General features: G+C 42.5%; 1 long non-coding RNA gene across 2 annotated transcripts; it reads right to left on the reverse strand.

Annotated features, from left to right (window-relative positions):
* Nucleotides 1-2,689: 2,689 nt before the first annotated feature.
* Nucleotides 2,690-25,956, reverse strand: LOC119013037. 2 transcript variants are annotated; one of them, XR_005072669.1, is made up of 3 exons: nt 25,583-25,956; nt 25,105-25,288; nt 2,690-2,853 (listed from the first exon to the last, which is right to left on the reverse strand). It is a non-coding gene; the product is annotated as an uncharacterized LOC119013037 (long non-coding RNA). The 2 variants fall into 2 exon arrangements; XR_005072668.1 differs by lacking the exon at nt 2,690-2,853 and adding an exon at nt 16,488-16,766.

Here is a 25,956-nt window from a genome sequence, read left to right on the forward strand (position 1 = left end):
CCGTGTTTACATACATTATTGTACACTTCGTGTTTTTATCATCGTCCTGTGCTCTGGGGCTGTACTTTTGCTTTTAGCACTCAGAGTGCACAGAACAATAAGGCTGCTTAGAACTTAATTTATGTGTGTGTTAATGGTGCTGTAACAGGTATTGTGGTTGTGAAATCACTTTGTACTTCTTCATGTCCTAAAATGGTTACAGATGTATTATTCAACAGTGAATTCAAGTAAAGCATTTAACATCCATGTGGGTGTGTGAAGAATACTTCTGTGTGTGCATGTCGGGATCTATTATCCAACAGTGAGTTCAAATAAAGCCAGTGTTTCCCCACGTGTGTGTGTGTGTGTGTGTGTGTGAGAGAGAAAGTCTTTCGTCATTTTATATAGAGTCGGCCTTGAGTTCATCAATTGTGCACTGTGGCCACAAGGGCACTGTTAATAAACCAGGAACTGCGCTGCTATTACTGAAATTAAAAATGCAGCGTGATTTACATGGTAATGGAAGTGTTATCTGGTCTTTGACACAGCTCCAAGTGGATGGAAAACAAATATCAATTAGCTTCTTTCATCTTTTGATGTGTCTCATATTCTGAAGCAGTTGGGACTTTTGAACCAGCCTCGTCCACTCCGGTCCAACAAACTGACAGTAAATTACAATAATAATGAAGCATTAATGGATAAGTGAAGGGCCTTTCATAGTAGTTGACAAGTGATGATAGATATACATACATTTGTATCGGTGATACTGTGTTTATGCACTCAAGACAGTACCAATTATAAAGGAGAAGATTCTCAGACACAGTGTGATGAATCATATCTTGTGTGTGTTGAAAGCCACAGTAAGAAGAGAACAGATGGAGCTTTTTCCTAAAATGTGTCCAAAATTTACGAGCAGTCCGAAATTCAGCGGTAGAAACCATCTTACCCAGGGCCAGTGTCCACATAACTTTCCATCAGAAAAGCACTGGCAGTGCCCCAGGACAGAGCGCTTGTGTAAAGAAAAAAAAAGCTTCATGTTGGTTTTGATGTTCATTAGTTCACAATGGGCATTATGATAAAAGTGCACCACTCACCAGCTACATGTGTCTGGCTGATCTTGTAAATTGCTCCATGTGCTTCTCTGTTATGATCAGTGTTGGGGGTGTTTCATGTATGTCCAGCATAGCGCTGCAATCTGTGTTACCATCCGAAGTGAAGCAGTTATTGTTGTTTTTTTTTGAGAATCCATCCACACCACGCATGACCACAACCCTCTGTCAGTGAAGACAAGTCACACCAATATTTTCATGTCCGCAAAATCCGTCCATCTTGCCAGATGGGCATACTCCCATTATTTTGAGTTTATTAAAAAAAAAAAAGGATGAGAACATAACAGTCAAGTGTTAACTATGTCAGGGAGTGAAGCCAAAGGATCTCTACGCAGAGAGACAATGCACAGGTAACCTGAAGAACCACCTGGACAGGCTTCACACAAACACCAATCTAACAGAGAGAGACGACATTAGTGAGCAGCAAAGAAAAGCGGATATTAGTATATTATAGTAAATAATGTAATATGAAATGTAATAAATAATGTAATACTCTACGCAGACAGTAATGTAATGTATTTAAAATGAAGGTTACTAGTAATATGTGATATATTGCATTTTGAAAGTAACTTGCCCAACACTGGTTGTGATAGTCTCTGTATTACAAAGGTCAGCCAAGACAAGCTTCTCCTCCATTTTCTGGGTTACCAGGGTGACGGATGACGAATCCCATCCCAACTAATATATGATTGGTTGCCCGAAATAGAACGACACTGACGACAGCATTGTCTTTCTGAAAAGTTCAGAGATTTTTTGACTGGAAGCAGCAGCACACAAAAAAGTTGGAGCGCTCTGAAAAAAGACAGTGGGTGCTGAACTTTTATCTGTAGGCGTCCACATTCTGCCACGCACCCTCCCTCCTCAGGGAGAACAACTGAAAAAAAGCCGGCACTGATTGAAGAATATTACTGGGACACGGGGGCCTTAGACTTCCACAGGCTACTTTGTGTAAATTTCAATTTTAATCTGACTTTGGATTGAATTCTTTCAAACGCCACAATGCATCGGGCATAATTATCTCTCTTTTTTTCTCTCCACCCAATCTGCTGCTCGCTCAGTCTTTACCCATGTCCGCGGCCAAGATATCAGCGTTCTCCGGGAGCGGAACTCAGATTGTTCTAATCCTCTACCCTGATCACAGAGACAAGGATTCTTGTTTACATGGTGTCGAAGAAATCAGCCTACTGGAGGACGCACAAACCGGTGTAAAAACAGTGACTGACGAAACTGCGTGGATGTTGTTTTTCTAACAGGATACTGGCTGAATGGGAATCAGATTATCCCAGGAAATGGAGGGGGAGGTTTTCAGAGTGAGTATGAGACTCTTAAAAAGCAGAGAATCAAATTGGAATCGGAAAATCCTGTTAGGTTTGAAAATGCCCGCGCAATGTGTGGGGGTGTCCGAGTTTCTTTCCCTTTTTTTGGAGTTTCGCAACTCTTCCCAAAAACGAACCCCCTTAAAGTGATGGAAAAAAACAACTGTGTATGCCAACATTTTTCTGTAAGGCGTTTATGTGTTCCTAAAACCGGCTGTGTTTGTGTTTGCTCTCTTTTGAGTGCTTGTGGAGGTTAACTCCAGCTTCTTCTCAGCTCACCCTACAGTCTTTGACGAACCCTGGCTGAGCCCCGATCCCATTTACTCCCCTCTGCCGCTTCTCCACCGTCCTCTCTTTCTTCTACTTCGTTTTTGTGCCGTCTCTTCCTGATCTCTGTCTCCATATCCATCCTGCTTCCTTTTCTTTTTTCCCCCTCACTCTCTTGAACCCTTTTAAGAGGAGGGAGAGAGGGAGCAAGAGTGAGAGATCCGTCTAGAAAATCAAAAGTGCGGGGCGGTGCATCTCCACATGAATTCCTACACACCTTGTAATTGCTGTCAGCGAGCCCTCCGACAACTCACTTAATTGCCTGCCATCCAATTTATGGTGAGATTGGGGAGTCGGAGCAAAAGAGGGAAAAGAAAAAAAAAAGACAGAGAGATGACAAAGGGTGCAGAAAGGGCAGGGGAGGAGGTGGAGAAACCAAACCCGAGAAGACGAGGTTGCTAAGCGCCGAAAAGATGAGCTACGGGTCCATTATGTTCAGTTGTAGATGAAGTGAAAGAGCCAGTAATATTTAATAAAAGTGAGGATTTTCATAGCGTGAGGCACGGTTATGGGATTCAGAAAGAAGAATCTCAGAATGGACCTGCAATTAGACCCATTAGTGACTTGAGGTAATGATTCTAGGTGGGAGGATTGCACAGGAGCTGCCGGAGTATAATTGGTATAAGTGCTGCCATTAACTCTCCATTGAGGTGTATATATATACTGTTGTTTAATGCAGAAGTGGCGTCGGGGTCGTACGAAATGCACACAGGTAGAGTGCGCTGGCGTTCGACTGCCGGGTATCAACGTCTGTCAGGTAATTCCAACACCACAGGCCAGAGAGAGGGAGACCTTTGTCAGAGCTCTGGCAGAAAGGAGGAAGAAGTTAAACAAACACCAGCAGAGATCACCAGTGTTCAACTCATAGACCAATCCACCCCGAGCATGTAGCGCCCACAGAAACACAAGAAGGGCCGGGGCAGAGGGAAGGAGCTCTTACTGCCAGCCTTTACTGTCAGCTCCCAACCGTCACTTTCCAGATAGCTGGTGAAAAAAATATCAAAACACATTGCTTTGATGTTCCGCCCTTTTATTCTCCTCCTGTCAAAAGCCCAGTCGACTTTTCTCTCTTTTTTTTCCGTTTTTTTATTTTTTTTATTACAGATATTGCCTTCTTCTGATGTCAGAAGTCTTGAGTACTGAAGGCTTTGCGATGCTAACAAGCGCCGAGACAGGCTGCTAGCAACGACGGTTAGAAAACTGCAACAAAAAAGCAGATCTGGATGCACCTATGGGATTTTTCCGTCTGTGAAGGAACCAGTTGTAATTACTCTTTTTTATCGAAAAGGCTCCTATTTGCTTCGTCGCTTTAGATACACCTACACACTCATATACAGCAAGCTGCATATTTTCCACCCACATGAACTGAAAAAAAGGACTTTTTTAACCCCAGCAGAGAAAAACTAGTCTATATTCCAGCTCCTCAAGGCCTGTTGTCATTAAGCATGTCATTTTGTTATAAAGCCTCTGTTTTCTTATTTTCACCTGTTTTAATTCACCATCAATACAAACTTCTGCGACGATGACAAAAGACGAACTGCTAACTGCACACGATTAAGAGACAATCCGTCAATCCGACGGTGGGTTACAAAGGCCTCATCCTAAAATCACTGGAGGTAATCCACTAGTATCATCCTTTGCATATATTTTACATGTATTACTGGAATATAATAGTCTACAGTGTCATATAAAAAGGCCTGCGCTCGGCTCCCTCCAGCGTGTTTTTGGCATGAACATCTGACAGTGTGTTCCTCGAGCACCAGCTGTCATTCAGCTCTGTCTGCTAGCTCCGCTCTTACAAGCTGCCATAGAGTCACATTCGAGGAAGGTGACAGCCAACCAGCCTGGTAAAAAATGATGTGTATCAATCAGCTGTTAAAAATAAGCTCCACCTTGAGTTACTACAGCAGTGAAACGATGCTCACACATGAATACATGAGCAATCTGGGAAAACATCGGCTGTGTTTCGGCGAGATGTCTGGTGGTAGCCAGCAGATATCTGGAGGACACACATCAAGGCCTAGAGAGACCAGAATGCTTCTGATCTTGTCTTGTAATGTGTGAGCAATAGTAATCTGATAATAGCATATATAATAGTATTATAACACTCACAGGGGCCATTTTATTTTATGTTGTAGACTAAGTACTTTCACAGAAGTTAAGGATCTGACTTCTTCTTATACAAGCTCAGCGTCTGATGCAAAAGTCACTTCCTATTTACATATTATTTGTCACATCTCATCAAAAAAGGACCCAAACACAGACGCAGAGGCAGGCAGGATGAATAACAAAAAGCGATCTACGGGGATAAGCTGATAGATGCTGAAGTCCAAAACGGAGACGACAAAAGGCAGGCGAAGGAAAGTCAGGGGAAAGAGACTTTAGAGAAAAAAAATAAACTGAAGACAAACCTCAAGCCACGAAGAACAAAGCAGGAACATGGAGGACGCACGAGGACCAGGGGCCAGGCACTGGAACACAAGAGATGCCGGGGACGCAAACAGACTAATGAAGAGTAAAAGAAAAACACAAACTTAAATACACAAGGGCTAATGAACTAATGCAACACAGGTCTACACTGAAAAAGTAGGGAAACAGACAAACAAAGGAAATGGAAAGTAAAACATGTTCCCAAGCAACTGAAAGACACTTACAGACACTCCTTACTTTTACAATAGTGTCATCCAATTAAGTAAATCACTGGTTTGAAACTAGTGAGTTGTCAGTGCCATCTTAAATAAAAAGCTCTATAGGTAGTGAAATCTCTGCAGGTGTTTTGCTGTGTTCCTGAAGTTTAAACATCCTGCCGTGTTATGTCATGTGATGGCTGACAGAGGAAGCACACAAGGCTGTCAAGGCCAATAGAAGTAGATGGCTAATAGGAGAAACTGTGTTTTTTCGATGCAGTATCTTAGCACTGCTGGTCTGTGGACTATGATAGGTGAGGGTGACATACACTACGACACTGCCATTGTGTGTTGCTTTTAAGATACAAACCATTTAACTCGCTGAGTCCCCTATTCGATTCCGTCAAGGAAACTCTGCTGCATGTCTTTATCCTTTAGCTCCATTCTAATTCCCTCACTGCAGTTAAATGTCAAACAAAAGCGCAATGTCATAAAAGAAATCTCACCTCATGCGGCTTTAAACATCTGCTTCTAATAACGTACACCAGTATGATATTGATGCCTCTCTCCGTACCTGCTTGTTTTTCCCCTGGACAGGGATTGATGTATACGCCCGGGAAGTATTACATTTACTACTGTAAAATCACACACAGCAGCTCCCACCCACATGTTTACATCTTGTATCTGTGACCTGTGACCTCTCGGTTTTTATATGTCTGGCTGGTCCATATGTCAGCTGTCCCCACAGCAACAGCCTCTTCATATATCTTTTGTCTCAAGCGTCACACTCCCCAGAAAGATAGAAATACAAACACAACCTTCCAATCCGGCCACCTTCGCATCCTGCAGACATCTGATAAAGTAGCACCCTCCCTGTGACTCCTCGCTGGAGATAACTTTCTCCCCCCTCATACCGGCAATGTTCTCATGAATATTCATCGGAGCTGAAGCCGGTGCCCAGAGGGGACGCTCATTTTAGGGAACAGCAGGGATTGGCCACTTCATCTCCAGGAACAACACTCGGTTTTATTTAGGTCTTACCGGGGTTGTTGTTATCCTCCCTCTACTCTGCGTCAGCCTGGGCTTTCATTATGAGAAAGGATCACTGCGGTGTGTAATGTGTGTATTTCCTTATGTCTCTAACTATGCATACTGTCCTGTGTCTGTGCTCATATATGCCTGCAGGTGGACTGCAGTCACACACATCAATGCACCAACCCCCAGCAGGCAGCCATGTTCTGATGTTGTCAAGAACATGTAAAAGTAGAATCAGTAGAATGCATACCTCTGCCAAGGCCCAACAGTTCTCATTTGTACTCACTAATAGCCACCTAAATATGCCTGATATGATGATCCATGTTTTATTTCCAGAGAAAGACAGTGATTAAAATTCCTTTTATCCAGATCTGCACCGAAAGTTAAATGGAACTATTCTGGGCCAAAACCCACCCCAAAAAGTTTTATGCAAATCTATTCAGTAGTTATGATAATCTATGATACATAATACATAGGATTATGTATTAATTAATGGCACTTTAATGAAGTTAAAGGTGCAATATGAGGAATTTTATTTGAAAACATGAATAATTAACACATTTTAAAATGTCTTCAAGGAACTGAAACATGTCCAGTGGCCTATGATACAACGCTTCAATGACAGCTAATCACTATCAAGAGTTTATCCGCTCTTTAATTCAGTGGTGCTTAAAACCCCACTTATTAGTCACTTGTTGTAACCAGGCTACGTTTGACGTTATGAAGAGCTTGTGGCTATATTAGAAACAGCTGATCTGCTAGCATGTTTTGGCAACATTTCATTATCATTAGAGGCTTTCAGTCACCCTGTAGCCTGGAGGATGCGTGAGAACCCTCCTTCTTTAGCAGGTGCAGAGACATCATGGAGACTGTAAGCTGCAGCAGGCCAGGCTGCAGGCTGCATCACAAGCAAGCTGACGTGAAGCACGTCACAGTAAATAAGGGCCTGTTGGGGATGTGGAGACACCCTGCTGCATTCTGGGTTAGGGGAGAAAACCCTGGTAGCACTTGGTGGTCTCGGGGTAATCTAGATGAAATCAAATTGTCTTGTCCACCATAAATAAATATTTTCTAGGTCTTAGTGTTGGTGCTTCATCACTGTCTACAAGAAAAGCTTCAAGAAATGTGCTGTTTGTAGGTGTGTAACACTTGAAACTTGGAAAAAAAAACGTATTCTAAGCTAAGATTTATACCTACACTTAAAGCATTTTTTTTCTAGTTCTTTCATATATTATTCAACAGGTTTATTTCACCGTTAATCCAACTTTGTTTTTCTTCTCTAACAGTGGGAGGAAGGGAGCAAGAGTAAGGAGGAAGGGGACAAATGGAGGCAGCTTGAGGGATAGAAAGATAAGAAGGTGGGTGGGGACGAGAAAAAGTGGCGGAGGGATCAATGCAGGAGGGGAAAAAAACACCCAGAATTACAGAATTACTGTGGATCAAAGAATATTGTTCTAGGCAACGCACAGCATCAGACCGTTGGGACAGAGACTGAGAGAAATCTCCAAAATCTCAACGCTGGGGAAACAAGCTCCAATGATTTATTCAGCAGAACATCTATTAAATCACAGCAGAGGAAGAGCATTGTAAAAATATACTTTATTGCTAATAGTTAAAGTGTGTGTGTATGTTGGCAAGGGAACAGGTGGGATAAAACTACAGAGGTTTGAATGCAGATGCTACCAGCTGCAACGCAGGGATAGAGGCCCATTTCCCCCAAGAAACCACAGGAGAGAGACAGAGCTTTAATAGGTTGGGGGTAAAAATAGTAATGGCACTGAAACAAAAACTGATCCGCACTGCCAATATCAGCTTGTTGTCCTGCGAAGGGAAACCGAAAACCAAATTGGCATAGCTGCCAATACTGCTTCATGTCCCATGAGTCTATAGAACCTTTTCAGTTTTACAATCAACATGGAGAGGTTTTTTCGATTTGTTTAGTCAATGCTGTAATCAAGTGTATTGTTTAGAAATGTGCCACAGCAGTCTAAAACCAAAACCACTTGGTTAGATTTAGGCACTAAAACAACATAGTTAGGGTTAGGAAAACAGCTGTTTCTTTGGCAATTTCATTTACGAATGTATGTTACAAACGTGACCTACTGACACAGCGTATGTGACGCAAAGTTATAACAACTCACTGTTGACTTTCCCTTTCACACTGGGCATGAACAGCGGTCCCCTGTGTCTAGTCCTATGCTTGATAGACTTAACCATCCATCTGTGACCTCCACACTTTGTGGAATGTCATGCTCGTTATACTACTTCACCTGACTTCCTACACCCACCTGAGGTCGCTGCCTGAAAAGAGATATAAATACGGGTATTATTAAGCCTTCCTCAAGTACCATCAAGACGTTCATGATCCCGAGAAGAGGAATCTTTAAATCTGATGTGAATTTGTTGGTTCAGACCACGCGTTCAGACATGTAGACTGCTTTTCATCTCACATCATCATCTGGTCAAAATTCAAATTGTTAAAACAACCATTTCAAAATGTATGAAATTCCTGTCAACCCCAGCTGTGCTTTGATTTTGCTTTGTAGTAATAGGCTTTTATTCATCATGTTAACAGGCCTAACTAAGATTGTGTCAGTGGTGACAAATCTGATGTCTTAATTACACAGAAATAACAACCAGAACCACACACATTGTGATTACCTCACACCAAGAATACAGTAAAACTCTGTTAAATCGCTGTTGCTTATTTCCTCATCTCTGCACAGCCAGCACCACTGAGACTCATACTCTCCCGAGTGACTGAATATGTTGACCTTTCTGCTAATGCCAGCTTCACAGAAACTGTGTAACATTACCATGTACGCAGCTTATGTAACACAACCTTGTTTGTGTGTTCTTGTGGGGTTTTTTTTTTTTTTTTTTTTAATAATGAGCATTACAGCCTCACAGAGCCAATTGTTTGGCTGTCACAAGTTAATTACAGAGAAGGCATGTATGAATTTGCTAATGTAAACACTTTCACATGTGATAAATGTGTAATTAACTCAAGTCAATATTTCACATAATTGTAATACATTTTTAATAAGGGATGCATTATCATATTAAATATTTAATAAGTCAGGAAATACTTTTTAATTAATTTGTCTTTGTTATTAAACTCGCGGCAGAATCTCAGGACAGAAGCCAGTTGGAGTGGAAATGTCCGACCTCTGGAGGACCTGTCTGAATAAATAAAGGTTACAGTGTCTGAATAAAAAACGAACTCCCACTGCGGATCTTCTTTCTGTTCTTTGTTCCAACCTGATGTCAGCGATGTGAAACATAAAAAGGACCGTCTCGTGCAGATTTTCCTTCTCACGGTGAGACAGTCGAGATGTCAAGGCGGTGCGCGGCGCCGCGGCTAACGAAGAAGTATGATCTTGTGCCTGTGCCTGCGAGCGACAGAGCTGAGGTCAGAGTGATATTGTCATAGCGCTGACTTCTTAGTTTGATTACCGCCGGCCTGACTGACTGGAGAGTGTATTGACTGAGAATGTGAATGGGCTATCTCGGATATTTATGACCGCCCTTCGCTCATGCATTCCTGATGCAGTGGGAAAGGCCAGAGACAGATTGAGATTGTTCCGTGAATTGTCTAGACTTTATGTGAATATATTTCCCCTAAATATGTGTGGTACACTTATGGGCGTACAGGCAAGAGCGACCTACGGGTGATGGATTAGTAATGGATTAGGGAGGGGTCAGGGGTTATACTCAGTTAGTTTGTCAGTATATGTGAGTTTTGAAATTCCCATCTGCTGCAGAAAAAGGTTTCTGTACAACTAACCTGCCCATCAAAATAAGTTTTAGAGGACATGTTGTAATTGCTGCCTAGAACAAGTTTCCTGTTGGTCTCTTTCTCCACACTTGAAAGTGTGATATTTTTAAGTGTTTTGGAGGATGTTGTCGGCTGGAACAAGATGCTTGCCTCCCCTTTCTATATTATAACAATGCAAGGGTACCATTTTGATATCAAAGCGATCCTTAAGTATTGCCATTCTACACATTTATCAACGATTTTTCCGATTTTTGTTTGCTTTATACCCAGGAGAATGCTGTAAATATCAGGGGTTTTGCTGCCCCTTTTAACAGTGACTTCACCACAGTGACTTCTCCAGAATGACAGATTACCTTCAACAGTTTCAGCAAAGATTCAGTGTTCAGTGGCTCAGTGATGACTGATGATAAAGAACTGCAGGTCGGATTAGAAGGCTATGAAACGTTTTGACAAATCAGGGCCAACAAAAGGGGGAGGCGGGTTGCCTTGTTTGTGATGTCTGCTCTTGAATGCAAGGTTATTAACTGTTCTTGAAAGATCCAGAAACGTATTCATTAGTTACATTCATAGAACTCCGAGAACCTGGATTAAACAATTTAATGTGGATTTCTGAGTTATATGAAAAACATAATGCTGAGGGTATTTTTGGTTTGTTGTGACAGTAACATTGACTTGCTGAAACCTAATGATTCTATGATAACTGCAGAGTTTGTGAATACTATGTTTAGTTTGATAATTAGTATCATTAATTGTAAAGCCTGGCAGAATAACTGAGGGTAGTGCTACATTGAGTCTGGTGACTTTCTCCACTTTCTTCGTTCTCCAAAGGAGAAGTTCACATCACGTCACTATATTATTTACTTCAATTATTTTGTTGCAAGTGGTGAAATCAGTTAAGACAGTGTGTTCAAACATGCTGCTGGGAGGTGAATCCCACTTCAAAAACAAGATACGAAGACAGGCCTTTACAGGAATGCCACAACGTATTGACACTTTTACAAGGAAATGGTCATCCTAGTGTATTATATTCAATGCCAAATTTACAAGAAGGCAACAAAGTTTTAAAATTTGGCATGGCCTTTTCATAAAGTTTGTTAAGTTTCTCCTAATGATGCAGCCACTCTTAAAATCACACTATTTGTAAGGGAATCTGGGATATTGTCATTACCACTGACACAGATTTGATAGAAAACATGTTTCTATTTACATCATTAATGTATAAAATACAATTAAATTCATTATTTTAGATTGAATAGTAGTAGTAGTTAATAGTTGTTGTGATGTATTAGATGTGTGATTTTACTGCTTTCACAGGCTCCCACGTAACTCGAACCCTGGATGTAAGCGATCTTTTTCCTGTGTTTACAGTGTTAGGAATCAAGCAATAAGTTAACACTACGAACAGACAGACAGACTCATAATTTGGTTAGAATAAAATCACCAGAAGGGATTAATTTCTCAAACATGCTGTAAACAAACATCATACTGTGATTCCTACCGAACAAATTAGTTGTGGCTCTACATGATTTTCAGAGGATGGAGTGGTGCTGAGCGTTCTGTGTGTGTATTGATCAGTCATGTGTTTCTATAGGGGGAAAAATGTTTGTCCCCAGGCATCATTCTTGTATGAATATGTGTGAGTGTGTGTGTGCGTGTGTGTGTGTTTGGCCTGCATGGGTGAAAATTGGATAATGTGTGTATGTTTGAGCGAAGGACCCCGGTTTGTGCTACACTCCCTTTTCCAACTGCTGCCATTCATAACTCATTGTCATGTTGCAAATGGCTTTCGAAAACAGAGTAGGGAAACACGCGCCCCTGTTATTTTGTCAGTGTCAGCTGTGCGGCGCGGTGACAAGGATAGGTTGGGTGGCTTGAGGAGGGGGAGGCGGGCCGGTGGGTTGCTTGGTTGGACCTTGAATTCATGCAAGCAGGGAGACTGGACCCGACCGAGCAACGGGGATGGTGAGGCAGGCGAAAATAAACAGCGGCTCTGAAGAATCAATTCAGCGTGCCTGTCAGAGGACTGTCAAACTCCCCTCCATGATGGACAGTCTAGATGTTCACAGTCTATTTGCCGCCAGGCTGCGGAGCGGTGAGCAAGTGAACCGTGCCGGGCCGAGCACAGACAATATGAAGAGGGAGTGCAGAGCAATATCTGCTGTTGCCATGCTAGATCAGCATAAACGTCAAGGCCGCTCTGGCGTGGCCTGAGGGGTCTTCTGTGTGTGTGTCGGCACGCGCTTAAGGGTGTCAGTGCTTGTGTGTTTGCGGCATGAGACATATTTATCAGAGTGAGGTTAGAAGTGCAAAGTGTTAATGTACATCAAGCTTGAAATCTTAATTAACTCGATACATTCACCTATAATTTGACGTGTTTCCACGGCGCATGTATACGTGTACCCCAAATGAGCAGGCGAGATTAATGGAAGATAGCGACAAAGTAAGTAATTAACAGCCGGTTTCTGTTCTCAAAATTAGGCAGAACAACCCGGAAAACAAACAGTATCATCTGTAATTATTCGTAATTATCACCCATGTGGTGGCCATGCTGTGCAACCCACAGTATAACACTTTTTTTTTTGTTTTTGTTTTGTTTTTGTTAATCTGCACCATCGTAATGGAGTTAATCCAAGAGCTGGTGCCAACCAGACAATCACACAATCATCCCTTAAGTTCTGTTTTCCAGTTTTGTGTCCCCTGAGCTTGACTTGTCATCATTGCTCAGCAGTGAGTGGATTTCTGTTTCAACAGAATGCTAGTTACCTTGTTAAAGATTCAACATCACCCTCTCTCTGAAGGCTGGAAATGCATGTGTAAATGATTTTTCCCATTGCTTCACAAAATGAAAGGCGTCCTCACTGCTAATTTATGCCAGCATTGTGCCAATATGTCACCTACAATCATTATCAAAAATTACGGCAGGATCTGTTTAACAAGACCTGCACCACCTCTTTGTATTCATAATTATGCAAATTGCATAGTTATTAAAGGATAAGCTCACCAAAAAATGAAAATTCAGTCATTACTTACTCATCTCCAATGCTGATGGAAAGTCGGGGGGAAGTTCTGTAGTCCGCAAAACATTTCTGGAGCTTCGGAGCAAAACAGCAACAGTGTTGCCCCTAAACAACTGAAGTAGAACAAGAAAATGAAATGGCTCCACACAACTCGTCAGGTTGTTATCCATGCCTCCAGAAGCCCAGAGATCCTAAATTGATTTGAAAAGGTGTTATTTGCACCCTTTAAGTCAAAATCCTCACTGTAGCTGCTAAGTTAAAAGCGTTAACACACACCCCGTCTGGAGTGAGCGCACAAGCACGGCCGCACTTTGAGGATGTAAATAAGGTTTTTTTTTCAAAATACATGTGGGATCTCCGGGCTTCAAGACACGTAGATTGGATCAGACAAGCAACATGGAGCTAATTTATGAAGCCCCCATCTACTTCACTTTTTTTAGAGAATGCTGCAACACTGTTTTGCTAGGAAGCTCCAGAAGTGTTTCGTGGACTACACAACTTCACAGGATTTTCCATCAACATGAGGGTAAGAAGATAATGACTGTATTTTCAAGTTTGGGCTAACTTATCCTTTAATGCAATTATTGTCTGCGGATAAAGGAGAACAATCTGGTTTGGGGAAAGAAATTCAAACTCTGAAGGGCAATATTTACAGTATTTAAAAGGTAAGCAGGTAACAGAGAACTATTTACTGGATGGATATCTTTCTATCATGGAATAAACAAACTGTGCTCACAGGGAATACAGACCCTGAACAGTGAAGCTAGACAGCTGGTTTCCACAAAAGTAAACAATGAAAACGGTATGAAATTGTGTTTGCTCAGTTGATTGAGTCATGACAATCAATCTATGATGATTTTTTTCTTTTCTGATTAAATTTCCTTCCCGAAAGCTACATACTGCACCTTCACAAACAGCTGCATGCCTGCTAACACTCAGCGTTTACAATCCCCATGCGACCCTGACATCACTGAACAACAGCTTCTTTTACTACTCTGAGTTTTCTGAGTCACACTGACAAACCTTCAGTCCTAAAACATTATGAATCTGAAAATCACTGGCTCCTCCACAGACAAGCAGTCTCTAAACAATGACATCTGTCCAGGATATTAGGGAGCCAGGATGACATATTTACAATTACAAACGTGGAGTTTTATAAGTTAAATCCCAAACTTTGAGAATCTTTACTTGTGCCTTCAAAACATATTATTATATCCACTTAATTTGGCACCAGAATACAATCCAAACAAACTAAATATTTTGAGCATCAGGCTGAACCCCTCCTGAGCTTTCGATGTGATATTCTCCGCCCTGATAAACTTCTCACAGCATGTGTATTCCTCCAGCTTAACCTTCTCCAAGTCTTCGCCTCCAGGCAACAGATACCCCACTGCCCGACATTCTGATTAATGCTACCAGTGTTTGGCACCCAGATTACTGATCTAATCACACATAATCCATAGCCCACCAGCCCTGCTACACAACTATATATTTTAGCTGCCTTTAATACCCTGCTACATCCTACATTTTTGTTTATTTAATAAGAAAAGTGTCAGACCTATGTTCAAGATAATTTGACAGAGGCTGATACTGGCGAAAACTGAGTTTCTTTTTCACTTTCCTTCAGTGTGTATAAAGCTCTGTGAGTGTTAAAGGTCTTAAAAGTTCAAAATCCTAGTCTGCACCAACAGAAGTTCCTCTCCCCCACAGAAAACACCACACCTGAAATGCTCGTCAGTGGTCTGCCTTTAATTCTGGGACTGAGCGTCACTCACACTACGTCACCACGTCACACATGTGCATGGTTGATGCCCATATTCAAGGTAGAAATGCAGGTGACTGGAAGCTAAAACCACAACAAAGTCATCTAGAGACATGGTGAGCAGTGCTGACTCAGGCATGTGTGAGCTGACCAATCAGAGCAGGCTGGGTATTCAGCTAAAACAGAGTGTTTCACACAGAGGGAGAATACAGAGCCACAGCACTGGACAGTGTAAGAAATTAAAGCATGCAAACTTATTCTAGCGAGCCAAAATACAATAAGAACCTGTGTAACCTCTTTCACCTCTGGCTCCTTCAGCCAATCATGCTTTTCTATTAGAGCTTCTCAGCTGTGGAACAGTCTATCAACCGAAGTGAGAAACGCTACCGCCCACCACGCCTCCACACAAAGTCTCAAAGATGTTGCTTTTGGGAAGTCAGACACACAAACTTTTCTTATCTGTATAGTTCTGACTGTATTTTATCATTATCGTTGTTGTAACTGGCTAACCTGCTTCTTACTTTCCATATCCTGGTTACCATTTAGCATTTTCTAACCCGTAACTGCATCTCTTTTGCAACAGCTTATCAAGATCATCATTATTGCTGCTCTGCACGTGTCAAAAGGTGTCTGTGGTCAGAACTGCTTGACTGCATGTTCTTCCTTCGTGTTGCTTACTCAGCTATATATTCTGAAATGCTGTTTGTTTTTGTTGATCTGCATGACTTGAAGATCACAGATCATTCTTTTTTGTTGCTGTCTTTACATTTGTCCTCTCATCTCCATCGTGTTTACTTTACAACTTTATGGGTTTCAAAAACATCTCGCCAAAAGGACTGCAGTTGAAAATTAGCCAGCTGGCTAACACGGGTACATTTGCAGAAATTTTAATGAATGTGGGTTTTTCTTGTAAATGAATGAATCAAATGAAAGTCTCTGATGAGATCAAAATAGCCAATAAAAGTTGTGATTAAAGGTATCCTGTTGGATTTTCTTGTCAACAGACCAAGTTCTTTCTTTTATTCGGCAGGATTCAAAAACAAAGGTTTCTGTCAGAACCCGACCGAGTCCGAGAGAGTAGTAACCAACAAAGAGTTGAGGGAGAAATTATATACACAGGAACGATTAACTGACACAGATGGGCAGAAAAAAGGGTGGGAAAACAGACAAAGACAGGAAGTAGAAAGCAACACTCCACACATTAGGATATAATCTAAATCAAAAAAACAGGAAATAAGCAAACCAAAACCCAAACTGTGACATCCCGGCACTTTAAAGGACATTATTTATGTTTACACTCTATTTCTACTGAAAAAACTGTTCAGCATGTTGACTGATGTGACCGAACCTAAACCACGCCAAGAGCCGCCTCAATTCATTGAGATTGCCGCTTGGTCCAGTCATGAAAGGTATTCATGCTCTAATAAACACATTAATCAACAGCGCTACTAGTGGCCAATAATGTCACTGGGAACCTTTCATTTAAGCAATTTTATTTAGGAAGGTGAGTTGTTGGGACTGTTAGTAGGCTCGCTGGGTGACGAGATGGTTTGTATTCCAGTGTAGCACCACTGGGGAAAGTGGTTGCAATCTGAAAATGTATTGCTGTATGCAGCATGACACAGCTCCTGCTGTCAGAGGGAATGAATTACATCCCCCCCCATCCCAAAAAAAAACGATGTTGATTGTCCTCTCTGTCCTCTCCGTCCTCTGTAGACCCTCCTCCCTGTTTGGATCACAGCAGCTCTCTGTGCTGGGGCGTTCATGCGCCATTGCTCTGGTCTGAGCGCTCGGATTGCCTTGGGGTGTCTGGGTCCTGCAGCACAAGACAGTAAATCCTCCTGAGTCCTGATGGCTATTGATTAGGTATTCACATCCTGCCTCCTGCCCAGAAGAAAACAGCTCTGGCCTCCACTCTCTCTCTCTGCCTCATCATCCCCCTCTCCCTATTCACAGTTGCACTCCTACCAGCCCTCATGCAGATGTAACAACATACAGTATATTATGCAGGATACAGGCGCAGCTTCTCGCTTTTTTTTTTCCCCCCTCAGCTCAACAAACATCTCGCCTCCGCCTTTTGTTTATCTGGCGGTATGACTCTTGTCCTCTCTCCCTCTCCTCCTCTCTCCCCATCCCCTTTCACTTCCTCTCATGTGTCATTTTCTCCCTGTCACTCTGCCTTGTTTCACCCCACTCTTCCTGTTCTAACCTGTCACTCTCGTCCGGTCTCTCCGGGACGTAACGAGCGCTGTGGTTCTAATTACCACCCGCTGAGGGAGTGTGGAAGGATGCTCTGGCTGCGTGTCATCCCTGATCATGATAATGTATGCAGATGAGCCTGCATATAAAGCGCTTCTCCCTCGGTGGAAAGGCCTAAACTTAGCTGACCAGGCATTCACCTTAGCCACTCCGGTTGACACTGGTTGCAAAGTGCTGAGCGAGCAGCCGCTGCCGCCGCCGAACCCCCCAATGGCGTAAACAAACAAACAGGCAACCCTCGGCGGAGTCCGAGAGGAGCTGTAGTAACACAGCAAACGGCGCAGACTTCAAACGCAGACAACAAAGGATGAGTGCGACATGATTAGTGCGTTTCTCTGTAATGAAAAAAAACATATCAGCTTTGTGCTCATTTCGCCCAGAAACTCACTTCCTCAAACGCTAACGCAGCGTCAAAGCGCAGCAGTAAAAAAGGTCATTTAGGAGGGAAACTTTTTTTTTTTTTTTGCAGCTTAGCTATTTATAGCTGGGATGTGAGTTAACAGCACACGAGCGTGCACGTTACAATCAAAACTCGCATACATCATATTTATTTGCTCGGTATATCTCTGGGCTGCAGTTTACTGTGTGTATTTACAACGTCTCCCCCCTGTCGTATTTCAACGCACAGCTTTTACCTGAAAATACGAGCATGATGTAGTTTCCAGGTGAAGCTTTACTTTCTTATACTGAATTGACTTGAGCAAGGCAGGGTTTTGTGTGTGTGTTGTGTGTGTGTTGTGTGTGTGTGTGTTTGTGTGTGTGTGCGTGAGTTTGGAGGGGAGTTTGTGTGGTGTTTACGATGGCGAGGAGACAAGGTGTGCATTCATGATTTTTGCGTGGGTGAGCGTGTGTGTGTGCGTGACAGAGGGGAAGATAAAGAGAGAAAGGTTGTTTATTTATGGTTTTCCGTGTGAGAGAGGGGCTGCGAGAGTGTGTGTTTTTGGCGGGGGGTGCTTTATAAAAAAAAAATGTGTTTTTCGGGGGTTGTCACCGCGGATGTCAGAGTGTGCGTGCGGCGGGTGACAGAAAAGGGCGGGATTACTGTATGTGTGCGTGGGTGTCATCTTTCCACCCTTGTGTGCGAAAAAGAAAGGTAGGCATTCTGAGTTATGCAAGTGGGTGTGTGTTTACTTGAGAGATATGTGAGGATATGTGTGTGTGCATGTGTGTGTGTGTGTGTGTGTGTGTGTGTGTGTGTGTGTGTGTGTGTGTGTGTGTGTGTGTGTGTGTGTGCGCGACGGAGGATCCGTAAACTGCTGGTCCCTGAGCTGGAGGGCTGCCCGCGAGCCTCTGCTAACCCTCTCTTAGGTGATTTAGGAAGCTATCGATTTCATAGTCCTGCTTTTGTTTTTTCCACTTTTTCATAAATAGCAGATCAAAACTCGCTATCGCCCCTGTTTGTTTTGTTCTCCTTCCTCCTGCGGGCTATTTCGCTGACATTTCCACCACTATCCTTGTTACATGGTGCAGGAAAATCATTCCATTTTTCTGCTTCTCTGCAGATTGTCGGAGGCAATACTAACGACGATGAGGGTAATGATTATGATGATGAGCCCGAGGACAAAGAAATACAGGGGACAAATATTTATTTATTTGTTTATCTTTTTTACGAGCATGATGAGGCTGATAGAAATCATAACAATCATGCTGACAATAGTGGGATTCTAGTCCTTGTTTGTCTAGATGTTAAAGGGTTAGTTCGACCAAATTATGTGAAAACACATTTTCCCACTGTGGCATCTAGCTCTGCAGAAGGTCTAGGGATTGTTTTTTTTTTTTCTTTTTGACACGTCCGTGTGTGAGCTTCCTACCTTCGGCTCAACTCAATGGGTCTGAATAGGATTTTGTTGTGCTGCCTACTGCGTTAAGGCATTAAATGTCTAACCTAGTCTCTTCTACTACTACTACTGGCAGATGTCTCACGATTTGGTCTATGATGAGAGTGACGTGAAAGTGATATCCAGAGTGACGCACCACGGTGGACGGTGACATTGTTGTCAGTGTTGTTAGTTGGGGGGGTGTGTCGACATGTGTTTTTCAAATTTCAGGCACTGCGTCCTCTCCAGAGTTGCCGCTCAGGCAGGGATGTCTCATTAGCACACCACCACAGTCACTGCTGTTTCCTGCTGTCAGTCTGAAGGCAACCTATTGTTATGTTGCTGCAGCAGTTTTAGAACAGCTGTTTTGGGACTCTAGTCTTTCACGATTTGACCCGAATACTACTTTCTGTCCAAGTGCTTATAGTTTTAAAGTTCAACATTACAAAGGTTTAAAAAATGAGGCGAGTGGCTGATAACAAGTAACAGTAAATGTGGGGTAAACAGACAACAGATGTGTCCTTTCATCATCCTATTAAGTTTAATCTATTCTTGCTGGGTAGAATGAAGTCAACAATTAGTGTATGTAAGGCTCTTGGTTAGGCAAACCAAAATCACGCTGCAATTTCATTAAGACTAAACAAAAAGAGTGCTGTAGTGATTACAATTTTTTGTAGGCTAACCCGGAAATTAGAGTCGCTCTGGTTCCATTGACAAAAAGCCGAAGAGACTTTAATTTTAAATTGGATTTTGGATTATCGCTGAAAAGAAGCTCTGTGTCAAACACAAGTTTATGATACTTAAAAGTTTTGTTCTGGAAAAATGATCCTCAAAAAAGAACACTTTTGTGATTTTAAAGCGCCAGAAGTAAAGTGCTAACATTAGGCTATTAACAGACTCACTGCCGTCACATTGCTCAAACGTCAGCACTGCTAAGTGTCTTACTACAAAATTACTGTACATGTCTTCTGTAAACTGACCAATTTACAAGCTGTAAAGTCTGAAAAGTTGCAACTGAGGTTGGCACGTACATTTTTTACGACAAACTGCACCACTCGTCCTAAGTTTTGCATTCACATCACAACCCTGCCTTTTTCCTTTATTTTATTTATTTTTTAACTTATCTGCCTCCTCAAGTGGTGGCCAGTTTGTCGCATCAGCTAACAGTGCTAAAGTTAGCTAGCAAACATCAATGTTGCAAAAACTAATGTTAATGATGCTCTTGCTTGCTAGCCTACATTAAAGTCACTAATGCCAGTTAACTTTGACTTTGCTAACGTCAGCTAGCTAATGTCAGGGCTTCAGCACGTTTTGGGAGCGTACTGTAGAACTGTTGATTGACCCTATCAGCTAACAAACCTCGATAGAAGCTGGAAGCAACTGTCACAAAATGCACCTTTCTACAAGCTCTGTAGATGAGTTAATAAAAAAAAGATTTGTCTGCATACAAATGTGATAAATATGACCTTAAAGTACAGTACTCAGCGTGTGCCTCCATTTCCGCAACCTCCTCCCTGGATATTACTGTGGATTTAACTGAGACTTAATCTTCATGTGAGTGTTTATCAACGAGGTTTTTGCTCTCAACTGAATCCTCGCTGCCACTTGGATTCTTCGAGAGCTCCCTCAGAGAGCCGGGCCTTTTGGTGATGAGCGAGAACTCCACGACAGCGTAATAATACTAATGTTATAGCAGGGGCGATGACACTTATGATGATGATGATGATAATGACGGCGGCCGCGATCATTACGAGGGTGATGAAGACGACGATACGCTGTCTGTAATAATGGAGACAAATAAGTTGAAGAAGACGGATGAGGAAGGTAATAAGATTTTTAATAATAACGTGCCCGTGCGAGAGTTATTTTGAGGAGCCAAATGTTTGTCTGGCTCACACAGGTCTATTTCTCACCTGCCATCGGCTCGGTATTTTAGGGATTTGACACGAGTGTGACGGCAGAGGAGGGGTTGTGTTTTCCTCCGTGCTATTTTTAAGGCTTTTAGTCGAAGCTCTATCAGATATATGCCATATGAGACTAAGTAATGTCTGGGACTATTAATATGTCTTGGAATAAATTAAATGTCAGTGTTTCTCTGGCGCATCACACAGCATGAAACACTTTTCTAACCTTATTAGAGTGCTAAGTGAATTCGACAGCATAAATCACTGACTGTTTGACTGCAGACTTATCTCCTGGCTGGTGTTTGGGGATGTGAAAAACTGAACATGATTTCACTGATTATGGACGGATTGATCACGGTAGGCAATCACTGTTAAAAAAATGTGAGTCTGAGGTATTTATGTGAGGCTTTAGGAGGGAAAAACAACGTCAATGAAACACTCATGTCGGCCTGTGAGAGCAGGGATGTCAAATTGCTGTGCAGTAACTGAGGCCTAGCCGGCATTACATGGAACTTGTACGCTCATGGTTATAAATCGATAAACTTGCAATCAACGGCCTCTTGCACTGTAATCAGATGAATCACGGTAATGAATACACAATTTGATAAACACCAGCTTATGAAACTGAAATTGTGGAGGAGAATTCTCCTCAAATAGGACGTGCGAGCAGAGTGTGTGGTTATAGATGCAGCCTTAGCAGATTATTAAAAATTAAAATGTCTGAGCTTATGCATTTTTCTTTTCCTTTTTCTTCTTTGTTACAAAGTTTAAGAAACTGTTTAGCAGCAGAGAAGAGCACAGCAAAGTAAGCCGAATTTTTGGTGATTTGCACGTCACAACAGCATCTCAGCAACTACTTTTCAGCACATTCTGGGTTATAAAGGATTTCTTGTTGAAGCACTGAAGCACCATTCGTCTATCAAACCCCTTTACCTGCGTCTCAGGATTTCTGTGTGCAAATATCTCCTGAAACGACAGTACCACGAAGCACACAGTTCCTGAGACAAAGGACGAGTAAGCAGTGACAGACTGCCATTCAGCCGCTAACTGAGTAGCACAAAGCGCACCGCATTGAGCCATAGAACAGAGCCGCTATGGCAACAACAGACTCTTTCACAATTTTTATATATTTTTTGACAAAAAATATCCAAGACAGCTTGATGAACGTTTCAGACTAGCAGCTAACGTGGCTGACCAGTGAGGGCTACGGGGCACTTGCTGTGAGTCTAGTCGGGGAGTTCTCGCACTCGCATGTTTTTGTGGAGCGGCTCTGAAGGCGGGATTTTTTAGTTGGGTACTTTTGAAAAGTAGCTTTTTCTTCCGTGCTTCTACAATCCTGCCAACCCCAGACATGAGCTCATTAAGTCTTTACCAAAAAGGCAACCCCCCCCCCCCCCCAATACAGTACCTTCAAACTTAGCTAGTTGTATTAACCTTTTCTAATGCATTACTTAAAAATCAAAATATTTTGATGGAAACATCGCTATAGAACCTAAGTTAAAAGGAATACTGCCAGGCTAAAACAATTGGATGCCATTTTGTGTTTTGCAAGTCAGCAGTAACTCATCTCCATGTCAGGGCAACAGCCAGTGTTGGGGGAGCTACTTTGCAAACATAGCTTGTTAAATAAACTACATGTACTTCAGCCTGGCAGTAGTTTGTAAAACTACTGCTAAAAAAGTAGCTTTAGCAACTATTTATACTCATTTAACTCAGTGTTAAATAAATCAACATATGGTGTATATGAAACAAAATATAATAGCCTAAAAAAATTCACATGCCAGCAGAAATATGCCTCTCCACTCAAGTTTTATTTTTTAAGGAACAAAAGCTGACATTTTTGGTCAACATCACAGGAACTTCAGAGGCACTAATACTTAAGCACTAGAACTAGATGCCAGGGCAGAATCGCTTGTTGACACCACACATAAGCAGTCTCTCAAACTTTTAATCAGACAGCCGGTTCTGTTGTGGCACTAAAAACATCTTTACCAACACTAAAAAGCCGCTCACATGCTGCACTGGCTGGGACACCAGTGTTGAACTTCACAAACACTTTGGACATTTGGGGTAGAGATTTGAAAGCATTTTGCGGGGGCCCATCTGTTGACTTCACGAAGGCCATATGAGCACTGCCTTCATGGCACAGACCCACCCACTCTGTGAAGCATTTGAGTGCTGCCAGGGCAAGCCAATCAGAGGCAGCGTTGGCTTAGCACATCATGACATGTTACATGCCGTTTTTCAAAGAAAAATAAAATAAAATGTATATTACATAGATCTTTTTTAATACAAAAAATATTTCATGTTATTGGCCAAAACTGTAGTTTGTAAATTGTAGTTAAACTACAAAAAATTACCCAAAAGGTAGTTTAACTACCAGCAACTTACAGCAAACTGTAGTTAAGCTATGTAGTTCAGCTACATGTAGTTTAATTCTCCCAACACTGGCAACAGCACTACAAGACTGCTCCCTCATGTTGAAATGAACAATATGGGCAGGCTGAAAAGCAACCATAGCAACTGTTTATCTCAGTGTAATATTACTGATGGAGGCACGAGTGCTAAATTAATTACAACGCTTGGATTCATACTTGTACTTAGCTAATTTCCCACTGAGTTGTCATCCCAATTTATCATACAAATGGCACTCCGACGTGTGTCTCTCTTTTAGGGGATTTACTGGGGTTTTGAAGAAGCCCTATTCGTTGCGGAAAGGCATCTTCAAGAACACAGATGCTGCGTTGTTTGCCTCGCCGAGAGGCTCTAACCCCCCACAGATGTGCTCATTTCTTCAGGCAAGGAGCGATGACACACTGCTGTGCAGAATTTGGACATACTCTCAACTAATGATATAGAAATACACAACGAAGCAATTCTGCTGGGGATAGATCTCGTCTCCTTTGGCAAGAGTTTTGTTTATATGTATAAAAACTCTGACTCAAACTGTGTCCTTATGTTGCTTTCGAGTTCTGATGTTAATTGGGCTGGAATCGTCAGAGGAAAAAAAAACACCCCGTGTTGTCCATAGAATTAAGTCTCAAGGGTGCTGATGAATGTGAGCATGCATGCACATAAAGCAAAGAATTGAGTCAAATTGAAAGAATAACCACGTCTGATGCACCTACTCTGCCACTGATTGTGGTTCCTCCAATTGTCCGTTGTAATTATTTTGTTGGAGCAGCGCAGAGAGCGGCTGACCACAGCCTTGCCCTGGGACACGCTGCCAGCAGAATAATAATAACGCACTGGAAGAAAATTGAGGCCAGTGTCTCCAGTCTCAGGTCTTTCATTCAGCGTGACTCAGACGGCCGAATGTGTTTGTATCATTTTGTGAAACCTAAATTAAATCTAAGTAGATGAGAGCAGGCCCCCCCGGTACTCAAAGGACTTTGTTTCAGTGTGAAAGGAGGAAGGAGGAGAATTTAATATGGCTGAAACCAGCGTTTGTGTCGGCAGTGTTGATTGTCTGCATGAGAGGGGTTTAGAAGAAGCTAGGCAAAACTGCACCGCAGGAGTGAGCTCTGGGGATAAGATGGAGGATTAAGGGAAAAAGGGGGAGCGCGGGGGAAATGGGGAAGTTTTCGAAAAGAGAGAGCAAGTCTACAGTGCACCGAGAAGGAGGCGAGCAAGAAATGAAGATGAAGTGAGGCAGAGAGGAAAAGGGAAACTGTCTAGAACGTGTTGAGACAGAGGATGAATGTTTGAGGCTATAGCTTTTAAAAACTCCAATAAAGCCAGCTGGCTCCCGGCTGCATTGGAAAATGGAAAAAGGAGGCTTTGAGTGGCGAGTCCAGGGGCCAGTGGAGCGAGGCGGGGCCCGGTGAGGCCGGGCAGCAGGGCAACCTCCCTTTGTGAGCGAGAACTCATTTACAATGGTTAAGGCAGGGTGAGCCGCACTTAGCTGGGCCAAATCGGAACCGCCACTTTCATCTACAGTGAGCGCCAGGACTCCAATCCATCATGTGTTCGTAATGAAACTCTGAGTGTTTCACAACACACGATTATTCATAATATTCCAACAACACTCTCAGAGGCACGCTGCCTGGTCTGCCTTTTTCCTTTCATCAGATCTATGCATGACTTATATACGGCGCAAAGCAGCATGAGGTGAAGATGTTGAGGAAAATGAGCCTGCTGGGTGGTGATATGACTAAGATGGGGCTTCACTCACTGTAAACACAAATAGTGTCTGGCTGGGCTGCAGTAATGAATGAAGACTGAATGGCTGTGGCTTCCCGTCCTGTTGGTCTCCTCCTTCAACATCATCATCTTTCCTCGAAGTCTGGCCAAGTCAGGACATGTTGGTGGTTGTGAGCTTCTGTTGTTGTTGCCTCAGAGACGAAACATGTTGCCCCCTGAGGAAATATGTCACCATTTTTGTGAAACAGGCTTAAAAATTGCTTTTTTTCGAATTAGGTTAGCTTAGCATATAGATCAGTGGTACAGGGTTATCGTGGATCCCACTGTTTTTTTTTTACTTTGCCTCTGATTTTGTATATATATTTTTTTTCCATGATGAAGCGTGAAAGCTTCAATGTCTTTGTGGTCATGGTTCTCGGTGATAAATACACGGTTCACATTTTTTGACAGGAGGACTTGAGAAAAGCGCTGAAGCTCAACAAAACGTAGAAAAAGCATGGCTCCCTCACCGGTCAGTAGAAGGTCCATGGGCCACGATGACGAGATATAGCTAGCAGTGCTGATAAAGCAGGTTATGAGCTGTAGTTTCCCCAGGAAACACACAGACCTCTTGGCTGTCGGAGCTGCAGTGTCTCTAGGCAAGGCGGAGGAGACAGGCTGGGCTGCTGCATGCTCAAACTATTTTTTAGCAATCAACATTAAGACGCTTTGACTGTGCGCAGCATTCCAAAGTCCTGTCATCAGTGACTTTAGTAACACTGACTGCACACAGAGATCTGCTCTCACTAACCATAAGTAGAGTTACTAGCCTTACTGGAGTTAAATACTGATAAGTTCACCTTGTCTCAATACTCAAGAAGAGCCTGAAGTGCAACACTGTAGA

This window comes from Acanthopagrus latus, chromosome 22 (assembly GCF_904848185.1).
Source record: "Acanthopagrus latus isolate v.2019 chromosome 22, fAcaLat1.1, whole genome shotgun sequence".
Lineage (NCBI taxonomy): Eukaryota > Metazoa > Chordata > Actinopteri > Spariformes > Sparidae > Acanthopagrus > Acanthopagrus latus.